This window comes from Triticum dicoccoides, chromosome 2B (assembly GCF_002162155.2).
Source record: "Triticum dicoccoides isolate Atlit2015 ecotype Zavitan chromosome 2B, WEW_v2.0, whole genome shotgun sequence".
In the NCBI taxonomy this organism is placed as follows: Eukaryota; Viridiplantae; Streptophyta; class Magnoliopsida; order Poales; family Poaceae; genus Triticum; species Triticum dicoccoides.
Genome location: NC_041383.1, coordinates 757,844,105 through 757,864,989, shown reverse-complemented (window position 1 = coordinate 757,864,989; position 20,885 = coordinate 757,844,105). Strand labels below are relative to the sequence as shown.

The window sequence follows — 20,885 nt, the reverse complement described above, 5'->3', positions numbered from 1 at the left end:
GTGGAGGATGGCCGGTGGCGGGGGCGGCTAGGGTTCCCCCGTGTCGCCTCCGAGAGGGACGCGGGGGACGGGGCGAGAGTCTGCAAGCGGCCCTTTTTTCTCCTAATGTATGATTGATCACCACGATGGGCCATGAGTGAACCCGTCAATGCTATTTGTTTCACCACTAACGTGTGGGAGACCCTTCAGCGGCAGTTCTGCTATCAATTTTTCAGGAACGCGCGAGAAAGTACGTCTTTTTTGTTAGATAGAAAATCAAAACCATGTGCGTCGCAAGTGACAAACATAATAAGAGAGTGTCATTACTCTTGCAACTTCTAGCCACATCCCACAGGCGACACAAGACAAGGCTGTTCCCAAAGCGACTCTAGAGTAATGACACTTGGAACAGCAGCCGACCACGGCACAGTCGATGAGGTAGCCAGTGCTTGATGGGGTGAAGCTCGCGCGCACGCGCAAAGCACAAAGAGATTGGAACCAGACTTGGCACGAGAAAATAATGTACATTGGATGAGAAGGTGGTCGATCGACTTGACACACTGGGAATAAAGGGGGCTTGTATCATCAGCAGCAAGACCATGCCGCTTCATCCACTCCCCGGTCCAGTGGCGGTTGAGGGCAGCCTTCGAGGCAAGAGCTTGAACTTAAGGAGAGCGTGGCCGCGTCAAATAAGCTTGTGAAAAGGCCATTGTGCTCTTCCCATGAAGAACGCAAGATAAGCCGAGTGGACCCAGAAGATGGCGACATGCTCCCATGCCCAGCAGAAGCGATCCGACATGTCAGGCGCAAGCTGAACAAGGTCAGACGCTCCCTAGAAACTCACGTTGATTGTTGGACCGCCGAATCGTCAACGCTGATTGTTTGTGAACGGTTTGCGAATAATTGTTGATCTTTAGAATGTGGGAGCCGCCAGTGGTCGTCGAGGTGGAGACATGTCTGAGCACGAAATGGTGACAATGGTGATGATGGTCGATGGTGATGGAAAACTTGCAGAAATGGTGCATGCTGCCAACGGCCTAACCATGCCTTTTCAGCAAAGTTACCAGTAGCAACGCACTGAACACACGTACTTTACCCCCACTTCCCAACGCGTGACAAAGGCTGCTGGGTCTAAGTAAAGTTACCGTGGTTGCACTCTAGTCCTGGTCTCCTAGTAGTAACTAAACTGTATTATTTGCACGCCTCTAGCTATAATTAACACAAAGCTGGGGAAAGATAACAGCATGTACGCCTCCCACGCAGAACGTCAAAACCACTCACCATTTCAACATTTTGTCTCAAGGCCTAGCAATTAGAGAGCCCAACCGACCGAAGTGCATATGCACGCAGGCCGAAGAAGGAGAACTCATCATCAGATATGGGTAGCTTCCTGCCATGGCGATCATTGTCTTTGACAGTACTATTTCTCTTGTTACAGTCCATGCTTCAGTTGTCCTCTGGCTGCTTCGTGGAGAAGAGAGCTGCTCTACTAGACATCCAGTCCTCCCTGATAAGAGCGCATCCCCAGATTGCGCTTGATTCGTGGAGGAAGGATGATGATGACTGCTGCTCATGGGATCTAGTGAAATGCAACAATAGCACCCAACGAGTGTCCCATCTTGACCTTAGCTTGGTATATTTCCCGACAGATGTAGATGATCGTTGGTATTTAAACTTGACAGTGTTTTCTGCATTCCATGAGCTTCAGTACCTAGATCTCTCATACAACTATCAATGTTCTCTAAGCTCAGAAGGTACGTACGTGCTCCAAATTCTCTTGTAATAATATATGTGTCCGTGGTTGCTTCTTATATATTCTCCTAGTTGTACAAACAAAAACACCGGCAGGGTTAGTTGGACTATCCAAGCTTCGATATCTCGACCTCAGTGGCATTTCGTTGGTAGGGGGTTTCCCAGAATTTATCTGGAAAATTGTTTCACTCGAAGTCTTAGCTCTCAACGATATCTACCCCAACAGAAGTCTTCCAGCCACAGGTAAGTATACTTCTTAGATAGACGTAAAAAATTTCATGCCCATATATAATCGTCTCGCGTCCATACAAACTTTGCAGCTGTTGAAAATCTTAGAAACTTGCGACAATTGAATATGTCTGAGAATGGTTTAAGTGGAAACCTCCCGGCTTCACTCTTTGCACTTCCTCATCTAAAGATCCTAGATCTCTCGGGAAACGAATTCGGTGGGGGTATTCCAGGAAGTTCATTCTTGGGGCCAATTTCACTTGAAGTCTTAGATCTCAGTCATAATCGCCTCAACGGAACTCTCCCTGTCAGAGGTAAAAAAAGTCTTACATTAGAAAAAAGGGATTTCATGTTTCATAGCCCAGTTCCTGCCGCCTATAATATTTATTCCACTTGTATGTATGGCAGCTTTTAAAAACATCAGGAGCTTGAATTTGCGTGACAACCAGTTTAGTGGATCTCTCCCTGTGTCATTATTTGCACTTCCTCATCTGAAGTCCCTAGATCTCTCACATAATAATTTTGAGGGACATTTTCCTATTAATCTATCTTCGGCACCAGTCCCCCTTGAGGTCTTACATCTGGAGAATAATAAATTGAGTGGAGCTCTTCCAACTGAACAAGGTACATAATGAGCATTTCCCGCTTATATATCAGTAAAAGTAATGTTGCCAGCGTTGCTAATCATCATGATTTTCTTATGTCCACAGAATTTGTATATCTTAAGAACCTACGAGAGTTGTATTTGAGCTCCAACCGATTCAGCGGAAGCATTCCAACATTCTTGCTTTTGCTTCCACATATTGAACGGTTGAATCTCTCTACAAATTTCCTTGGAGGACGAATTCCAATAAATCGGTCTTTGAATCTTTCACCGTCGCTTAAGAGTCTTCGGTTTTCCCAAAGCAATTTGAGTGGTAGATTGTCTTTCGTTTGGCTTGGAGATCTCACAAAACTAGAAGAGATAGACCTTTCAGGCAATTCGAACCTTGTTGTTGATGTGAATTTTCCTGGATGGACACCTACATTCCAGTTGAAACATCTATTACTCTCTGGATATGACCTTGACAAGAACATTATTGCAAAACCACAGTTTTTACGCACTCAGGTTCAGTTAGAGGTGCTTGATTTGTCCAATAATAACTTGTCAAGTAGCATGCCAAATTGGTTATTTACAAAGCAAGCAACACTAAAGGATCTAAATCTTGGGAATAACTCACTAACTGGATTGCTGGACCCAGTATGGCATACCCAATCTTCTCTCAGCAGTATCGACATACACATGAACCATGTCGCAGGACAGCTGCAGACCAACCTTGGCTCAGTGTTTCCAAATTTGGTTGTTCTAGATTTTTCTAGTAACAACTTGTTTGGGCACATACCAACGTCAATGTGCGAGATCAGCTCCATGAAAATTATAGACCTATCAAACAACAAACTTTCTGGGGAAGTTCCAGCTTGTTTTTTTTACTAATTATCCCATCCTATCCATCTTGAGAGTCTCAAACAACAAGCTTGGTGGTCCTATTTTTGGTGGGATGAATAATCTGTCCAGTATAAGTGAATTGTGCTTGGATGGTAACAAATTTAAAGGGACATTGCCTCATGATCTGGCAGGAGAGTTTGTAGGGGTCATAGATTTGCATGATAATGAGCTGTCTGGCGAACTCGATACGTCATTGTTTGTTGGCCTTGAATCTTGCTGGCAACCATATAACTGGCAAAATTAATCAACACATTTGTGGCTTCAGAGGAATTCTCCTTTTAGATCTGTCGGGCAACAACCTTACAGGGTCTGTACCAAACAGTTGCTTCATAGTGCTGAATTTTCTTAACCTTACTGGAAACTCCTTATCTGGCGAGATCTCATTGCCCCTTTTCAACACATCAAGTCTGATTGCTTTGGACATCAGACACAATCAGTTCATGGGCAACCTCAATTGGGTACGTTGCCTTGAAAATATTAGGCTACTTTCGCTGGGCGGAAACATGTTTGAAGGGCAGATCATTCCAAACCTGTGCCAACTCATGTACTTGAGGATAATTGATTTGTCGCACAACAAGCTTTCAGGTTCTCTGCCAGCATGTATCGGTAATATCTCTTTGAAGGGTAACACATATGATCAAATTTTTCAGCCAGTCATAGAGATTAAGTACCGGTCGGGGGAATACAGTGACTTCATTACTTCCTGTCGATATGAATTAATGTACTTCAGTTTTGCTACCAAAGGGAATCTCTACACATATGGCCGCAATTTCTTTGATTCAATGTCTGGCATCGATCTATCTGCAAACATGCTGGATGGAGAAATTCCTTGGGAGCTAGGAAATCTGAGCCATATCAAATCCCTTAATCTGTCCTACAATTTCTTTGTTGGTCCAATCCCAACAACCTTTGGAGGCATGGAAGAAATAGAAAGCTTGGACCTCTCCCACAATAGGTTGAGTGGACCAATACCTTTGCAGTTAACCCAGTTATCTTCTTTGGGGGTGTTCTCTGTGGCATACAACAACTTGTCAGGATGCATACCAAACTATGGACAGCTCAGCTCATTCAGCATGGACAGCTACCTACCCAACACCAACCTTCACAATTCTACTCAGGCGAATACTTGTGCTGCTCCAGGTCCAGATTCTGCTGCGGGGGAAGATGTGGAAGAGACGCCCGGTGATCCAGTTCTATATGTGCTCACAGCTGTTGGCTTTGTGTTGGCATTTTGGGCCACTATTGGGTTCTCATTTTGCCATCCTTATGGAAGATCTGTAATGCTCAAGCTGCAGTGCTTGCGCAATTACACATTGCAAGTTATGTAACGTGAACTGTACTATAGTCATGTAGCGCTTGAGCATTACATATACTTTAAATGTATGAGATCCACGGAGCTTCCTTAAATTTCTTTCTGGCTCTGTAATATGAACTAGTACTCTACAGTGTAACAGATGTACTATTTCTTATTGAGAACGCTTCAGACCCTTACATATGGAGCAACTAATGGAGGTTCATCAGTTCATGCAGTCATACTAGCGAAGTCGCCGCTAATCCCTTCTCTTGCTTGTTCTTGACAACCTTTTACCCTTTCCAGAATCTAATTTCATGGCCAGTGGCACCAGCATACCTCCATTGCAATCATCAGCCACTCCACTATTTTGAACTTTTTTCCTAAATTATTTTATTACTCTAATACTCCATAAAAAGGAATTTATCTAAAACTTCGACATTTAGATAGTTACTATAAAAGTAAACCATACTGGACAAAATGTCATTTATGATAGTGCTTGAGAAATTACACATCCTTACGGAAGATCTGTAATGCTCGAGCTGTAGTGCTTGAACAATTACAAATTGTAAGCTATGTAATGCAAAAGAGTATTACAGTTATGTTGTGTACATTCCTGAAATTACTTTCTGGGTATGTAACAATATTGTATTTTGTATCAGATTCTACTTTTTCTTGCTGAGAGTGTATCAGATGAACTTGATTAGTATAGTGAGAGAAACTACAATGAAAGAGCGACTTGTGCTTCTCACACAAAGTCAGAAGTTAACATGCAGAATCTTAGCATATACGTACAACAAATGGTGAAGATTCATGCATTCATACTAGCAAAGTCGCCACTAATTCCTTCTCTTGCTTGTTCTTGACGACCTTTTCCTCTTTCCAGAATATGATTCCATGGCCAGTGGCACCAGCATACCTCCTTTGAGATCATCAGCATGTCAACTCTTCGCAATAGACTTTTGTAACTTAATGGAATATTTGGTGCAGATGAGCTCGGGTTCAGATTCGAATTTTCCAATATTTGAAGTCTTTTATCTGCAGGGATTATACAGAAATGCACCTTGTACTGAAACCCACCTCCCAAAGGTTATAGCTTTTACAAGAAACAGTAATGAAAAAATATAAGCACCTGTTCTTCCAGGTCAAGAATTGTATCATCCTTCAGCTTCAACTGTGCTCTCTCCCTATGAATGCAGAACCATCAAAAAAAGGATACAGGATACTTATGGTATTTTAGAATGGAATAGACATGAAAGGAGAATATTCAAACAACCTCCAAATAAGACTAAACATGAAGTAAATCATTTCAAGTTCTAGACTTCTTTCACATGACACATCTTGAATGGAATGCACCTACTACCATTTTCAGGTGGAAAGATCAAAATATACCTTTCATCTATTCCTTTTAGGCCTCGTTTGGTTGCACGGAATCCTGGAGGGAACCCCGCTTATTCCCTGGGCGAGAAAAGCACAGGCCAGATCGAGCCGGGGAAATCGAGCGCGATGTTTGGACAAATTCAGCGGTTCGATCGGCAAATAGATGCTCCCTCCATTTCACATTCTCAATGATGCGCAGATCTTCGAAACCCAATGGGCCGACCCTGTTGGACATGCATATAGATCCAAAGGAAAAATATTAAGCCTTATACGATCTGCACCGGGACCCATTTCCAAACCTTTAAGGCAGGCCAGGTCACATAGCACCATGTCCTGTTTGACTTTGATGAATGATCGATTCGTTTGGCATCTGTTGCCGATTCGTTGGGCCTGTATGGCCGATTCGGGAACATCCCAATTGAATAATTCCCCATAGACGCAACTCGAAGGCCTCTTCCCCACGCGGCCGTTAGAAGTAGGGCTGGATTACCGAGCTACTCGTTCAACTCATTATCATTATGCTCGTTATCATTAATCTCATTAATATTAATAGGCCAAAACTCATGTTCGGCTTGGTTCGTATGAACTCGTTAAGATCGTGAGTGTTCATGAGTACTCGTTAAGGTAATAAGCAACATAGAAGCACCCCATCACAAATATACAAAAGCATAAATTAAACAAGGACGTTCAAAATAGTAGCATAGTGCGTGCAATACACAAGTCTGGTGCACATTTGCATAATCTAAACTTTAAAAATAGTAGCAACACGCTACAACCAGAAGCAAAAGAAACAGTCATGGGCAGAAGATGGAGGTGAGGAAATTGCCAAAGTGGGCTGAGCCTGGCGAAATACCCAAGCCTCTATATCCGGCAAGGTTTACGCTCTATTATTGATACACTTGGTTGAAAGTGACCCATGGTGAATATTGGATGTGGCACGTGCCCTTTTTTTGGTATGTGGGTGTGTACAAATGTCTTGTGTATTCAGTATTTTGATTTAAATTTTTTGAACGGGTGTGGCGATTGCTTTGGTTCGCTTAGCATTTTTTGACTGCATGTGGGCTAGGCTGATGTGATTGTTCTTCTTACATGCTTCTTTTCCTTTCTATCGGCTCTTGGGTTTTCCATGTCAGCTTCATTGGATCGTGTTCCTTCGACAGCGGTTCTGTGTTGATCGTTTTCTTGCGTCGTCTTGTCGCTGTCGTTTTGACCTTTGATCGGTGCCGCTTCGCACTTGTTTTCTGCCGCACCCAGCCCGACCAAAGCTAGCGTTCAAAGCAATCAGTAGTATGCAACCAGCCCGACCAAAGCTAGCGTACATAACAGCTTCTGCATCTGTCCGCCGGCCAATAGCAGCCCGACGCTGACGAGCCGGCCAAAGCTAGCAGTTGATGCTAATCCTGCTAATCCTGGTCCCGGATCGCAGCTGATGCTAATCGTGCTATTAGCAAAAGAGAAATGATTGGGATGATGTCCACTTGCATGCTGACCCTAGGGAATTAGTAATATTTCTCATGTTAAAGACTACAACCAGTAATAATATGAATATTAAATATCTCCGTTTGAATTGGCAATAATAACAAAACATTTATTTGATTTTACATGAACAAGAACTAGTATCATAACTCTTTCGTACCTAAAATAATATTATTAAAAATGGAGCAATGATCAAAATAGATGTTTGCCAGACTTTGTGCAACATGTGCACAATCATTTGCCAATTTAAATTATTTTGGGGCCTTGGCGAAATTCCTTTCTTCCAAAAACTGAAATATATTTAGGAGCATCAAATACATTGTTATATTAATTTTTCAATTTGATTCTACAAAAATAAGATAATCATAAAATAATGGATTTAATCACACACCTATACACAAGGATGAATCAAAATGGCTGCTGCTTATGTATTTGTTGTTAAGCTTTCTGGTAATTATTCCTGGGGCTCTTGGTTTGTTTGTGTGTCGATCTCTACCATCAGTCAATTTTATCATTTATTTCAGTTACATCGGCACTGTGAAAGAACATGCGGTGCCCCCATGTTTGGTTTTGGTAATTGATGATAATCTCTATGGACAAATGGTTGTCTTGAGTTATATTTGAAGGATATGTCCATAGGCTTTTCTTGAAGTCCATGTGTTGGTTTCAAGGAGTTTATGAGTTGACCAAGGTGCTATTAAGGAATTATCCAAAGATTGGTCATGCGAGTGTTGAGCTTACTGCAAGCATGTCTTGAAGAAGAAGGTTGTGTGATCATTCATGTTTACCTTCAATACATCATCCAAATGAAGAGAGTTTCAAAGATTCAAGGTTGATCAAGACTAAGTTAATAGTGAATCAAGTTGATTAACTCACAAAGCGTAGAAGATGTACCGAGAGGGATCAAGTGATCCCATGGTATGGTAAGCATTGTCCATTGCACTTTGTGTACTAACCCATGGTCTATGTGAGAGTTCTATGTGGGGTTAGGAACGTATCCATGGGCTTGCATCAAGAGGAAGATATCATACAACCCATGGAAAGGATGACATCAAGTGGTGATCGTCATCAAGATTGCCGTGTGCAAGTTCAAGTGGAGCATCACGAAGAGATCAAGTGCTTGAATCTTTCCATCCATTGTGGTGTCAATGGACTTGTGAAGATGAGCCGAAGAGTGGCTCACCCATAGTGGACTATGGGGGAGCAATCATCTAGTCTTCATCGAGCCAACACAATCAAGAAAGGTGGTCCAACTTGAGGGAGTGAAGATCGTCATCATCTAGCTCAAGTGGATCATGTGCAAGGCAAAGGTTTGCCCTTGATAGGTTTTCTATTTTACCGGTCTCATGGTAGTTGTGGGAGACCGGGTTATAGGATCGATTGCCGTACTATCAAGGGGGGGGGGCTCTCGATGAGTTGCTTGATCGTATCATTCGTAGAGAGCTCAAACCATTGCATTCTTGCTTCATGTTTCTTGATTCTTGTTTGATTCTCTTTGTGAGTCTTAGAGCTTATGGTCATCTTGATGACAAGCTTGAGTTCATCGAAAACGGAGTTTGCATGCGTCTTCTATGATGTTTTCGGTGTTGGAGGTTTTACGGTCTTCTCCGAGGAAGGGTTCTCACCATTTTCTTTTGGGCCTTTTCTCATTTTCTTATTATTGGTATTTCTCTCAAGATTGTGTTATCCCTTGTCATTAGCTTTCCAACAAACTTGGTTTCATTGAATTCGGAGTTCGTTTGCAAAAGTTGTGGCTATTTTGGTGAAGGCCTGCAGCGGTACTACCGCGACTAGAGCGGATGTAATTTTTTACTACCACTCTAGAGCGGTACTACCGCGGCTCCTGAGCGGTAGTACCGCTCCAAAGCAGTACTACCGTGGCTCCTAAGCGGTTGTACCGCCCCGGACCAAAAAATCGTGTTTTCTCTCTCGTTTGGGCTGTTTTGAGCGTGCTAAGCGGTAGTACCGCTCCTCCAAGCGGTAGTACCGCTTGTGCACGACCTGAGCACATAATGGTTGGATTCGGGAGGTCCTATAAAAGGGGGTCTCCTTCCCCATTGAACCTTATCTTTTTGAGCTCGTGTTCTTCCCCCATTGTTGTCCTTCTCCGAGCTTGCTAACTCTCAATCCCTCCATGGATTCTTGCTAGTTTTTGAGGGAAAAGAGAGAGGAGATCTAGATCCACGTTTCCACCAATCACTTTCTCCTCTAAGTGAGGGGAACCCCTTGGATCTAGATCTTGGAGTTCTTCGTGTTCTTCTTTCGTTCTTCCTCTCATTTTCTTCCCTAGCATTAGTTGCTTCGGTGGGATTTGGGAGAGAAGGACTTGGGCACTCCATGTGCCTTTGCCATTGCATTTGGTGCATCGGGTTGAGTTATCCACGTGATACGTGGAAGTTACAAGTTGAGAAGCTTATTACTCTTGGGTGCTTGGTGCCCTTGAGCTTGTTCATCTTGGGTGCTTGGGCGCCCTAGTTAGTTGGTGGTGTTCGGAGCTCAATCATTGTGGTGTAAAGCTCCGGGCAAGCGTCGGGGTCTCCAATTAGGTTGTGGAGATCGCCCCGAGCATTTTGACGGGTACCGGTGACCGCCCCCAAGGGTTGCCAAAGTGTACGGGTTCGGTGACCGCCCCCAAGGGTCGCCATTTGTACGGGTTCGGTGACCGCCCTCAAGGGTTCCTTAGTGGAATCACGGCATCTTGCATTGTGCGAGGGCGTGAGAGATTACGATGGCCTTAGTGGCTTCTTGGGGAGCATTGTGCCTCCACACCGCTCCAAACGGAGATTAGCATCCGCAAGGGTGTGAACTTCGGGATACATCATCGTCTCCGCGTGCCTCGGTTATCTCTTACCCGAGCCCTTTACTTATGCACTTTACTTTGTGATAGCCAAATTGTTCTTTGTCATATATCTTGCTATCACATAGTTGCTTATATTGCTTAGCATAAGTTGTTGGTGCACATAGGTGAGCCTAGTTGTTTTAGGTTTTGTGCTTGACAAATTAACCGCTAGGTTTATTCCGCATTTGTTCAAGCCTAAACCGTAATTATTTTAAAACGCCTATTCACCCCCCCCTCTAGGCGACATCCACGATCTTTCAATTGGTATCAGAGCCTCGTCTCTCTTTGTTGGGCTTAACTGCCTAGAGAGTAAAGATGTCGACTAGGGGATTAGGATTCTCTGACACTCTAGGTTTCGATGGCACAAATTTTGATGTTTGGGTAATTCGCATGCTTAATCTCTTTAGGGTCATGGACCCAAATTTAGAATGAATTGTAGATATGGGTTTTTCTCCTCCAAAGGATCCCCAAGGATTATCTTTAGAGTATGAGAAAAACTCTTATCTCAATGCTCAAGCTTCTAATGTGCTTTTCGATGCTTTGAGCAATGTAGTTATATTTCAACTCATGCCGTTCCGGGATGCTCATGAGTTGTGGACAAAGCTTCAAGATAAATATGGCGTGTCCAAGTTTTGTAAGGATGATTGTTCTCCCCCCACCTCCGGCCGTGTTGTGTTCTCAACTTCTTCTACTTCACCTACATGTGGTTCGCCACAAGGTAATGACATGGTGAGTAGTGGTGTTCATTGCAATGATGATAGTGTGCTTATTGTTGATAATCCTTCATCACTTTCTTATTGCAATGCTTCATCTTTGGACTTTAACACTTCTAGCACTCCAAATGTTTCACATGCTTGTGTTGATAGTCCTTGCATATCATGTAGAAATTGCTTGACTAAATCTCATGATGATATGCTTGCTATGTCTTGTTGCCATGATAAAAATGCATCTATTTCCTCGAATTGTTGTGCTAACAATGTAGAGGAAAGCCAACACTCCATGGAACAAGATGTGGTGTTTTATGGTGCTTCAAGGGATTCTACATCATCATCTATTGCATTTTGCCTTGTGGCCAAGGCCTCAAAGGTATCTCCCAATTTGAATCCCAATATATCTTGTGATGATATTGATAATGGCAAGAATGATGATGATGTTGATTATGATGAAGAGAATGATAATGTTGCCTCCTTAAACATTAAGGGGGAAATGGTTTTTAAAGCTCTTCATAAAAATAAAATTGCTCGTTCCAACTTCATGGAAATTATGTCCATTGCCATTGAGGGCAAGAAATATACTGAGGAGTTGGAATCTCATCTCGAGGAGCATGAGGTCACCATTGAGAAAATGGAAGCTCATGGGCGTGATTACGCAAATGAGATCGTGGAGCTATCTCAAGCTCTTGAACATGAACAAACCACCTCCGAATCTCTTGAGGAGACTTTTTCTCTAGAATTAACTAGAGTGAGGGAATCTCATGATAGAGATCTTGAGGTGGCCAATGATTTCAAAACTAAAAATGCTAAGCTTGAAGTTTCTCATGCTAGACTCCTTGAGGATTTTGAGCACCTCGAAAATGGCTCAAGGGTCATCAAGGGTGAGCTCATCAAACTCACCGAGTCTCATGCCCAACTTGAAGCTTCTTATTTAAAAGAGCTTGCCAAGTTGTCCTCTCCTATTGTTGTAAATGATTATGCTTGTGCTACTAACTCTATTACTTGTGAAGCATCCATTTTGAAGGAGAATGTTGAGCTACAGGCTCAACTTGAGGTGCTATCTAGCAATTATGGGAAATTGGAAGAAAGTCATGAAAAGCTCTCAAGCTCTCATGATGATATTCTAGTATCCCATAGTGTGCTAAAGATAGCTCATGAGGCCATGATTGCCAAGGTAACATCTAGTGAGCCTCATGTGGATACTAGCACTATTTCTAGTCAAAATAGTATATTGCCATGTGCTAGTCCTTGTAATTCATCTACTCACAATGTTGGTACATCTTGTGATGAATTGCTTTCCTTGCCTTGTTGCTCTAACGATGAAGCTTATACTTCCTCTAGTACTTGTGTTGAGACTAACCATGTAGAGAAAATCAAAGAGCTCAAGGCCCAAGTCACTTCTTTGAAGAAAGACTTGGAAACGAGTCATCAAGGGAAATCCACACTCAACAATATCTTGAGTGTGCAAAAATCCCCCAATGACAAAGGTGGACTTGGATTCAACTCCAATAAGAAGAAGAAGTCCAAGATGAACAAAAAGAAGGGCCAAGAACAAGTCAAGAATTTGGCCAAGATTGTTTGCTTCAAGTGCAAAGTAGAAGGGCATCATGTTAGATCTTGCCCATTGAAGAAGAAGGCCATTAGTGTCAAGAAACAAGGGAAGAGGACACAAGTTCAATCACATGCTCAACCTCAAGTTGAAGAAAGCCCTCTTCCCAAGAAGACTCAAGTTAATGCTTCTCAAGTTGAGAAATCAAGTGAGAAGAAAGTGAAGAGTAGACGTTGCTACCTATGCCGTGAGAAAGGTCACCTCGCTTCTTCATGCACTAGTGGTAACTTATCCAACCCAATTATTATTGATGATGTCTATTCTCTTGGGAAGGATAAGGTTGGCAATGTGTTTGCCAAGTTTTTTGGTACTCAAAGTGGTGTCAAGAAAAGAACTATTTGGGTAGCCAAGCCTATTGTGACTAACCTCTTAGGACCCAACTCGGTTGGGGACCACCAAGCTCAAACTTGATCAATAGGTGTTGGTTGGAGGGCATTGGAGACTTGGCTACATTACGAAGAATTAAGGGGACTTCATCATTCTTATTGTCTCAAGCCAAGTCAATTGGATTATCAAGTTTCTATCTTATATCCAATGTGCCTCCTTGTGGTAACTTGTACTTAAATTGTTTACTTTGAAAGTTATTTGCCCCCCTTGCATGTGTTTGGTTTTGTTCCTTGCATGTGTTTGTATATGTTGTGCTTCCAACTTGCTTATCTTGAGCAATCAAGTATGTGTGTGTTGGTTTGCACATCATGTACATGTGTGTTGTGCGTTGAGCCTTTTTGCTTCTTGTTTGTATCCTAGTTGGCTCATGTGAGAGATTAATGGAACATCCCATTTTGGGGGAGTGATGTTCTTTGTGCACCTCACAATCCTATAAATGTGTGTACATGAGGAATACCATCTAGTATTGACATTACAAGATTATCTAGTCGTTTGGTGGTATATCCCTCATGAGAAATTCAAATTCTAAATAGTCCATTAATTATCTCTTGTTTGTTCCTCTTATTGCCTCTTGTTAAGTTCTTATTGGTATCACATTATAGGGGAGTAATATGCTAAGTGCATATTACAAGCCTAGAAAATGTGTACATTTGAGATATTGTCACCTAGAATTGATATTGTAGATTATCTTGTTCCTAGGTGGCATGTTAGCTCTACAAGTTGCAATTTGCTTGTGTGTGGTGTGAAGATGATGTTGGATGTCCTTGCTATCTACCACCGGTAATTCTTTCCAAATACTTCTTGTCTTTGACAATTGGTAGTCTTATGTGTGGTAGAATTTGTTGATCATCTTTACATTGGCTTTTGTTTTACTTGCCTTTTTCTCTTGCCAAGGTTTGTGTCAACTCCCGTGTGTTCCGTACCACTTGTGGATCTTGTTTATTTCTTGTTCTTGTCTAGTGTTTTCTAGATATAGTGAAAGCGGTGATCCCACCTTGTGCATTTTGTATTCAAATACAAATCCTATATAACGCACAACTCATGGGGGAGCTATTCTATTTTCTTTAGAACACTCTTCTTGTGATCCTTATCAAGTGTGTTTTGGTGGAAGGCAAGCCATTCTTTTTGGTACTTTGTGCCATCATGAAACTTTGTCGAGAGCTTGGTTTGTTTGGAACCATCCTCTCTTTATGAGTTTGACATCTTTAGTTTAGTGTGTATCAATGGATATCTCATTCCTTGATGTATCTTTAATGATATCTTCCAAGTGATGATTTCTCTATTTGGTATCCTTTTCACTTGGCATTTCTTTGTCTTTTGGTTTCGGGTTTTGAAAGTCTTGAGCATGCATGTTTACTTCATGTATTTCATTTGGCATGCTTTCTTTCTTTGACTCAATATATAGCGGAAACTCCACCTAGTCTCAATTTGGATGAGATGTGCATGAAATTCATTTTCATATCTATATGCACATATTTATGTGGAGTTTTTCCTATGTATTGGTGTTTCTAACTATTTGGTCCCGATGAGTTTGGGTAACATTTAGTTTGTGTTGTTCTTCTAGGAACTTTTGGAGATGCATTGGATGCTCGGCTCACTCTCAAGGAAGGTGTTGTCACCATGTGCATATTGGAGTCAAGCTAGGATGATCAATGAACTACTATCTACCGTCAATTGGTATCTACTACTTCCTTCCAATGATATCTCGGTAACAAGTATCTATTCATGCTTTCCCTTCTTGCATTCAACCTTGTGTAGGTTTCATCTTGGCATGATATTCATTTCATATCTTGTGATACTTGTTTCCTTTCTCAAAGCATCCCAACGATGATCTCTTGTTGCTAGTTGTGATGTCTTTGATGGTTGTTTGATTGGACTTCATTTATATACAATAAGACCATATCTAGCCAAGTGCTATGCTTCCAAGCAAATATCTTATTGGTATATTTATGACTTCCTTGTGGATATCTTGTTCCTTCATGTTGTAACTATTTCGGGTGTACATCCTTCTTTGTAGATATATATATCATCAAGATTTCGTCTACATAGAACCTTATACACTTGAGAGAAATTACATCTCTAGTTGATATCCTTTCTTTCACGTCCACCCTGTCTTTCTTATGTTATTCCTTTGGTGGCTCCGTGAAAGCTTTTGCCTTGAGTGCGTGTCCTCTATCGTTGCATCTTGTTGCACTCTTGTGTGGTGAAGATTATTTTCCTCTTGGTTATCTTTACGAGGCTTTTGCCATCTTATTAGGTATCCCTCATCTTGATGAGCCTCTCTTCGTCTATCTTCACCACGGGTTGTCACAAGCATAGGTTCTCTTATGCTTATTGTGAGCTTGTGAACCCGGTTGCTAGTTGTGTGTGGGAATGACATGCCTTGCACCATGTATCTCATTCTTTCAAGACTATATTGATGCGTAATGCTCATCCGTACATTAGTCTTCTCTAATGCATTGCCTTGACTCACACACATCTTTTTGTTTGAGCCCATTCTTAAGTCGCCTCTGTTACATGTTGCTCAACCATGTGCTTGTTGCAAGTCCTAGGCTTTGTTTCCCATATGCTCACTTGCACTGGATGTGAGTTTCTATTGATTTTGGGGGAGCTATGATCCTATTTTGTGCACTTTGTATTCAAATACAAAAATTCTTATGTGTGCACAAATCATGGGGAGCTTCTCTAGTTTCTTTAGAACACTCCTTTGCGGTTATCATAATTTCTTTATTCTTGTGGCATGTAGGATCATTGGTCTAGTTGGTTCAATTGATATCGTTGATTGCTTGCTTCAATTGTTATCTTCTGATTGCTTGTGTCTCTCTTTGTTATGTCTTTGTGTCATATCTTTTTGTTGCAATCTTTGGGCCTCAATATAGTTTGTCTTCCTCCAAGTATTGGCAGTTGGATACGTGTATTGCATTTTCACCCATTTTATGGAGGAACACCTTTTATTTTGGCCTTCTTAGCTTTTCACCCATTTTGGCAATCGATGCCAATGGGGGAGGAGTTTCAGAGAGTTTTGTGGAGAAGTCTTCTGAGTTTTCTCCTTGCTTTGGTTTTGGTTCCTAAGCATTTGCATCTCATTCTCATGCATCATTGGTTGTTACATTGCATGGTGATGCATAATTCCTTGTATAAACTCTCTTGAAAGTGATTGTCATCAATTACCAAAATGGGGGAGATTGAAAGAACATGCGGTGCCCCCATGTTTGGTTTTGGAAATTAATGACAATCTCTATGGACTAATGGTTGTCTTGAGTTATATTTGAAGGATTTGTCCATAGGCTTTTCTTGAAGTCCATGTGTTGGTTTCAAGGAGTTTATGAGTTGACCAAGGTGCTATTAAGGAATTATCCAAAGATTGGTCATGCGAGTGTTGAGCTTATTGCAAGCATATCTTGAAGAAGAAGGTTGTGTGATCATTCATGTTTACCTTCAATACATCATCCAAATGAAGAGAGTTTCAAAGATTCAAGGTTGATCAAGACTAAGTTAATAGTGAATCAAGTTGATTAAATCACAAAGCGTAGAAGATGTACCGAGAGGGATCAAGTGATCCCATGGTATGGTAAGCATTGTCCATTGCACTTTGTGTACTAACCCATGGACTATGTGAGAGTTCTATGTGGGGTTAGGAACGTATCCATGGGCTTGCATCAAGAGGAAGATATCATACAACCCATGGAAAGGATGACATCAAGTGGTGATCGTCATCAAGATTGCCGTGTGCAAGTTCAAGTGGAGCATCACAAAGAGATCAAGTGCTTGAATCTTTCCATCCATTGTGGTGTCAATGGACTTGTGAAGATGAGCCGAAGAGTGGCTCACCCATAGTGGACTATGGGGGAGCAATCATCTAGTCTTCATCGAGCCAACACAATCAAGAAAGGTGGTCCAACTTGAGGGAGTGAAGATCGTCATCATCTAGCTCAAGTGGATCATGTGCAAGGCAAAGGTTTGCCCTTGATAGGTTTTCTATTTTACCGGTCTCATGGTAGTTGTGGGAGACCGGGTTATAGGATCGATTGCCGTACTATCAAGGGGGGTGGGGGGCTCTCGATGAGTTGCTTGATCGTATCATTTGTAGAGAGCTCAAACCATTACATTCTTGCATCATGTTTCTTGATTCTTGTTTGATTCTCTTTGTGAGTCTTAGAGCTTATGGTCATCTTGATGACAAGCTTGAGTTCATCAAAAACGGAGTTTGCATGCGTCTTCTATGATGTTTTCGGTGTTGGAGGTTTTACCGGTCTTCTCCGAGGAAGGGTTCTCACCATTTTATTTTGGGCCTTTTCTCATTTTCTTATTATTGGTATTTCTCTCAAGATTGTGTTAGCCCTTGTCGTTAGCTTTCCAACAAACTTGGTTTCGTTGAATTCGGAGTCCGTTTGCAAAAGTTGTGGCTATTTTGGTGAAGGCTGCAGCGGTACTACCGCGACTAGAGCGGATGTAATTTTTTACTACTACTCTAGAGCGGTACTACCGCGGCTCCTGAGCGGTAGTACCGCTCCAGAGCAGTACTACCGTGGCTCCTAAGCGGTTGTACCGCCCGGACCAAAAACTCATGTTTTCTCTCTCGTTTGGACTGTTTTGAGCGTGCTAAGCGGTAGTACCGCTCCTCCAAGCGGTAGTACCGCTGGTGCACGACCTGAGCACATAACGGTTGGATTCGGGAGGTCCTATAAAAGGGGGTCTCCTTCCCCATTGAACCTTATATTTTTGAGCTCGTGTTCTTCCCCCATTGTTGTCCTTCTCCGAGCTTGCTAACTCTCAATCCCTCCATGGATTCTTGCTAGTTTTTGAGGGAAAAGAGAGAGGAGATCTAGATCCACGTTTCCACCAATCACTTTCTCCTCTAAGTGAGGGGAACCCCTTGGATCTAGATCTTGGAGTTCTTCGTGTTCTTCTTTTGTTCTTCCTCTCATTTTCTTCCCTAGCATTAGTTGCTTCGGTGGGATTTGGGAGAGAAGGACTTGGGCACTCCGTGTGCCTTTGCCATTGCATTTGGTGCATCGGTTTGAGTTCTCCACGTGATACGTGGAAGTTACAAGTTGAGAAGCTTATTACTCTTGGGTGCTTGGTGCCCTTGAGCTTGTTCATCTTGGGTGCTTGGGCGCCCTAGTTAGTTGGTGGTGTTCGGAGCTCAATCATTGTGGTGTAAAGCTCCGGGCAAGCGTCGGGGTCTCCAATTAGGTTGTGGAGATCGTCCCGAGCATTTTGACGGGTACCGGTGAACGCCCCCAAGGGTTGCCAAAGTGTACGGGTTCGGTGACCTCCCCCAAGGGTCGCCATTTGTACGGGTTCGGTGACCGCCCTCAAGGGCCCTTTAGTGGAATCACGGCATCTTGCATTGTGCGAGGGCATGAGGAGATTACGATGGCCCTAGTGGCTTCTTGGGGAGCATTGTGCCTCCACACCGCTCCAAACGGAGATTAGCCTCTGCAAGGGTGTGAACTTTGGGATACATCATCGTCTCCGCGTGCCTCGGTTATCTCTTACCCGAGCCCTTTACTTATGCACTTTACTTTGTGATAGCCAAATTGTTCTTTGTCATATATCTTGCTATCACATAGTTGCTTATATTGCTTAGCATAAGTTGTTGGTGCACATAGGTGAGCCTAATTGTTTTAGGTTTTGTGCTTGACAAATTAACCGCTAGGTTTATTCCGCATTTGTTCAAGCCTAAACCGTAATTATTTTAAAACGCCTATTCACCCCCCCCCTCTAGGCGACATCCACGATCTTTCACACTGTATCTTGCTTTGCCGCCTATTTTGTTTGCAATACAATATTCATCTCCATCAACTTGAGAATCAGGAACAAAAAAGATTGAATACCCTGATCTCTTAAAGAAAAATATATTCTTCCACATTCATCCTTGGTTTTGAGTTTTAACATCTGGATCGTGATGACAATACTGACAATGATATCGATGTGACAAGCAGAAGATAGCCACATTAAAGAGTGCTTTACATAGCTGGGGTCAAACTTTGTTCTTCTAAATCTAATATTAAAAACTCTCCAAAGAAATCTAAACAAAGCTACACTTCCACATATATTCCTCAAGATAAGATATCTAATCCTCAAAGCCATTGAGTCTATATCTAACTTGATTCAGGAATTGGATGAATGTCCAATTGGCCTACACCAATTGTCTCAGGGACGACCTACCATCAGAACCAGCTTACATCCATATCACACACTTTTGGAAATGGATCAAAATTATGGCCAGAGCCCAGAGGATACCATGTCAACATAACTCTGAGTAAGCTAGCGTCATGATGGTGACCCACTGAACTCGCGGGGTGAGGGGATGTACTTTGCATCTTGCAAGATGTAGCACTTATGATGATGATAAATGGGTCCTTTCAAAATCGTTCATGTGCATAGCCTGTTTTCTTGTGACTACCGAGTTATAACGACAAGTTTACACACATGAAGACCTTATTTTTCATCACATGAGTAAATAACACAATACACATATACGGTATCAACGGGGCGTGGCGTGCCGCCACGCGGGCTAAGCTAGTTAACAAGCTAAAGGAGTTACTCCCAAAACTCGTTTGCTCGCTCATTAAGCTCATTAACTTATAACAAGCTAAAAACATTGATCAGCTCAAGCTTTTCGTCTAGTCATAATCAGAGGCCTTGCGAGTCGGGCAGCACACAGTGGAACACCGAAACCAGCAACTAGTGCGCATAGACAGCGGGTGGCTGGGTCCTGCGCACAGGTAAACTGTTCTGACTTCTTTTTTCATGCGGGTTTTGGTAGCGGTTCTGGCTAGGGATGCTGCATCGGAGAAAATAATGTTCATAGTTATAGTTCAACGCTGAAATTATGTTTTCTGATTACATAATCGTGCAAACAGCAATCCTGTTCCCCCACTTGTAGGTAAATCCGAATAAAATTGTGCTGTCAAAAAAATGTGAACCAAACTGTAGCGATGGAATGTGATTAAAAAATTATTGCATGTACTTTATTTACTGTGTTTTTAGGGCATCCACATCGTGACGCTTAAACAGGGATCTGTGCTGATTGATAGTTTCAAGGTCTAAACCCAGTCTCAGGTCCCAAGAGATTGCAGGCCCGACTCCCTCTCCCTCCCGAGGCGCTCCCGCGAGCGCCGTCGGGAGGCAACCCTCGCGCGCCCCCCTCCGGCCCTCCTCCCCGTCTCCCCCTCCCTCGCCGCCGCCGGGGGCGCCGCCGGCCAAAGGCCGCGTGGCCGAGGCGGCGGCGGGGCAGTTTCTTCCTGCGCGCGGAGGGATGGCATCGCGGGCCGCCTCCCTCCTGCCCGCGGCGTCGGGTCCCGGCCGGCTCTTGCTCCGGCGCTCCGCCCCGCGCCCTTGTGGCCCGCCGGCGACTCCTCCTCCCCTTCCCACCTGCGGCCCGTGGGATCTGGTGGGCACGGTCATGCTGGCGGCGGATCTGGGCATCCCGGCCCAGATCCGGTGGATGTGCGGGTCTTCGATGGCGGGGGTGCCCGGCGACCCTGTGGAGGTGGTGGTGTGGCGGCCGGTGTCTGTGCTGCTCCGGTGCTGGGTGGCCGGGCGTCGGGTGGTACTGATCAGGGCGTGGAGGTGCAGGCGACGTGGTGGTGGCAGGTTGACTGCGGCGGCGGCCAGACTGTTCTGGTGTCGGCTCGTTTGTAGGCTATCTGTATCGGCCGTTGACTCCTCTCCTCGGCGTCCGTCTGCTTCTCTCGCCGGAGAGCTGGCCTTCTCCCGGCTGCGGTTCATCGACC

The 20,885-nt window shown here is 43.3% G+C and overlaps 1 pseudogene; it reads left to right on the top strand.

The window, feature by feature from the left end:
* Positions 1-20,793, top strand: part of LOC119361333 — a 23,543-nt pseudogene extending 2,750 nt beyond the window's left edge.
* Positions 20,794-20,885: the final 92 nt, after the last annotated feature.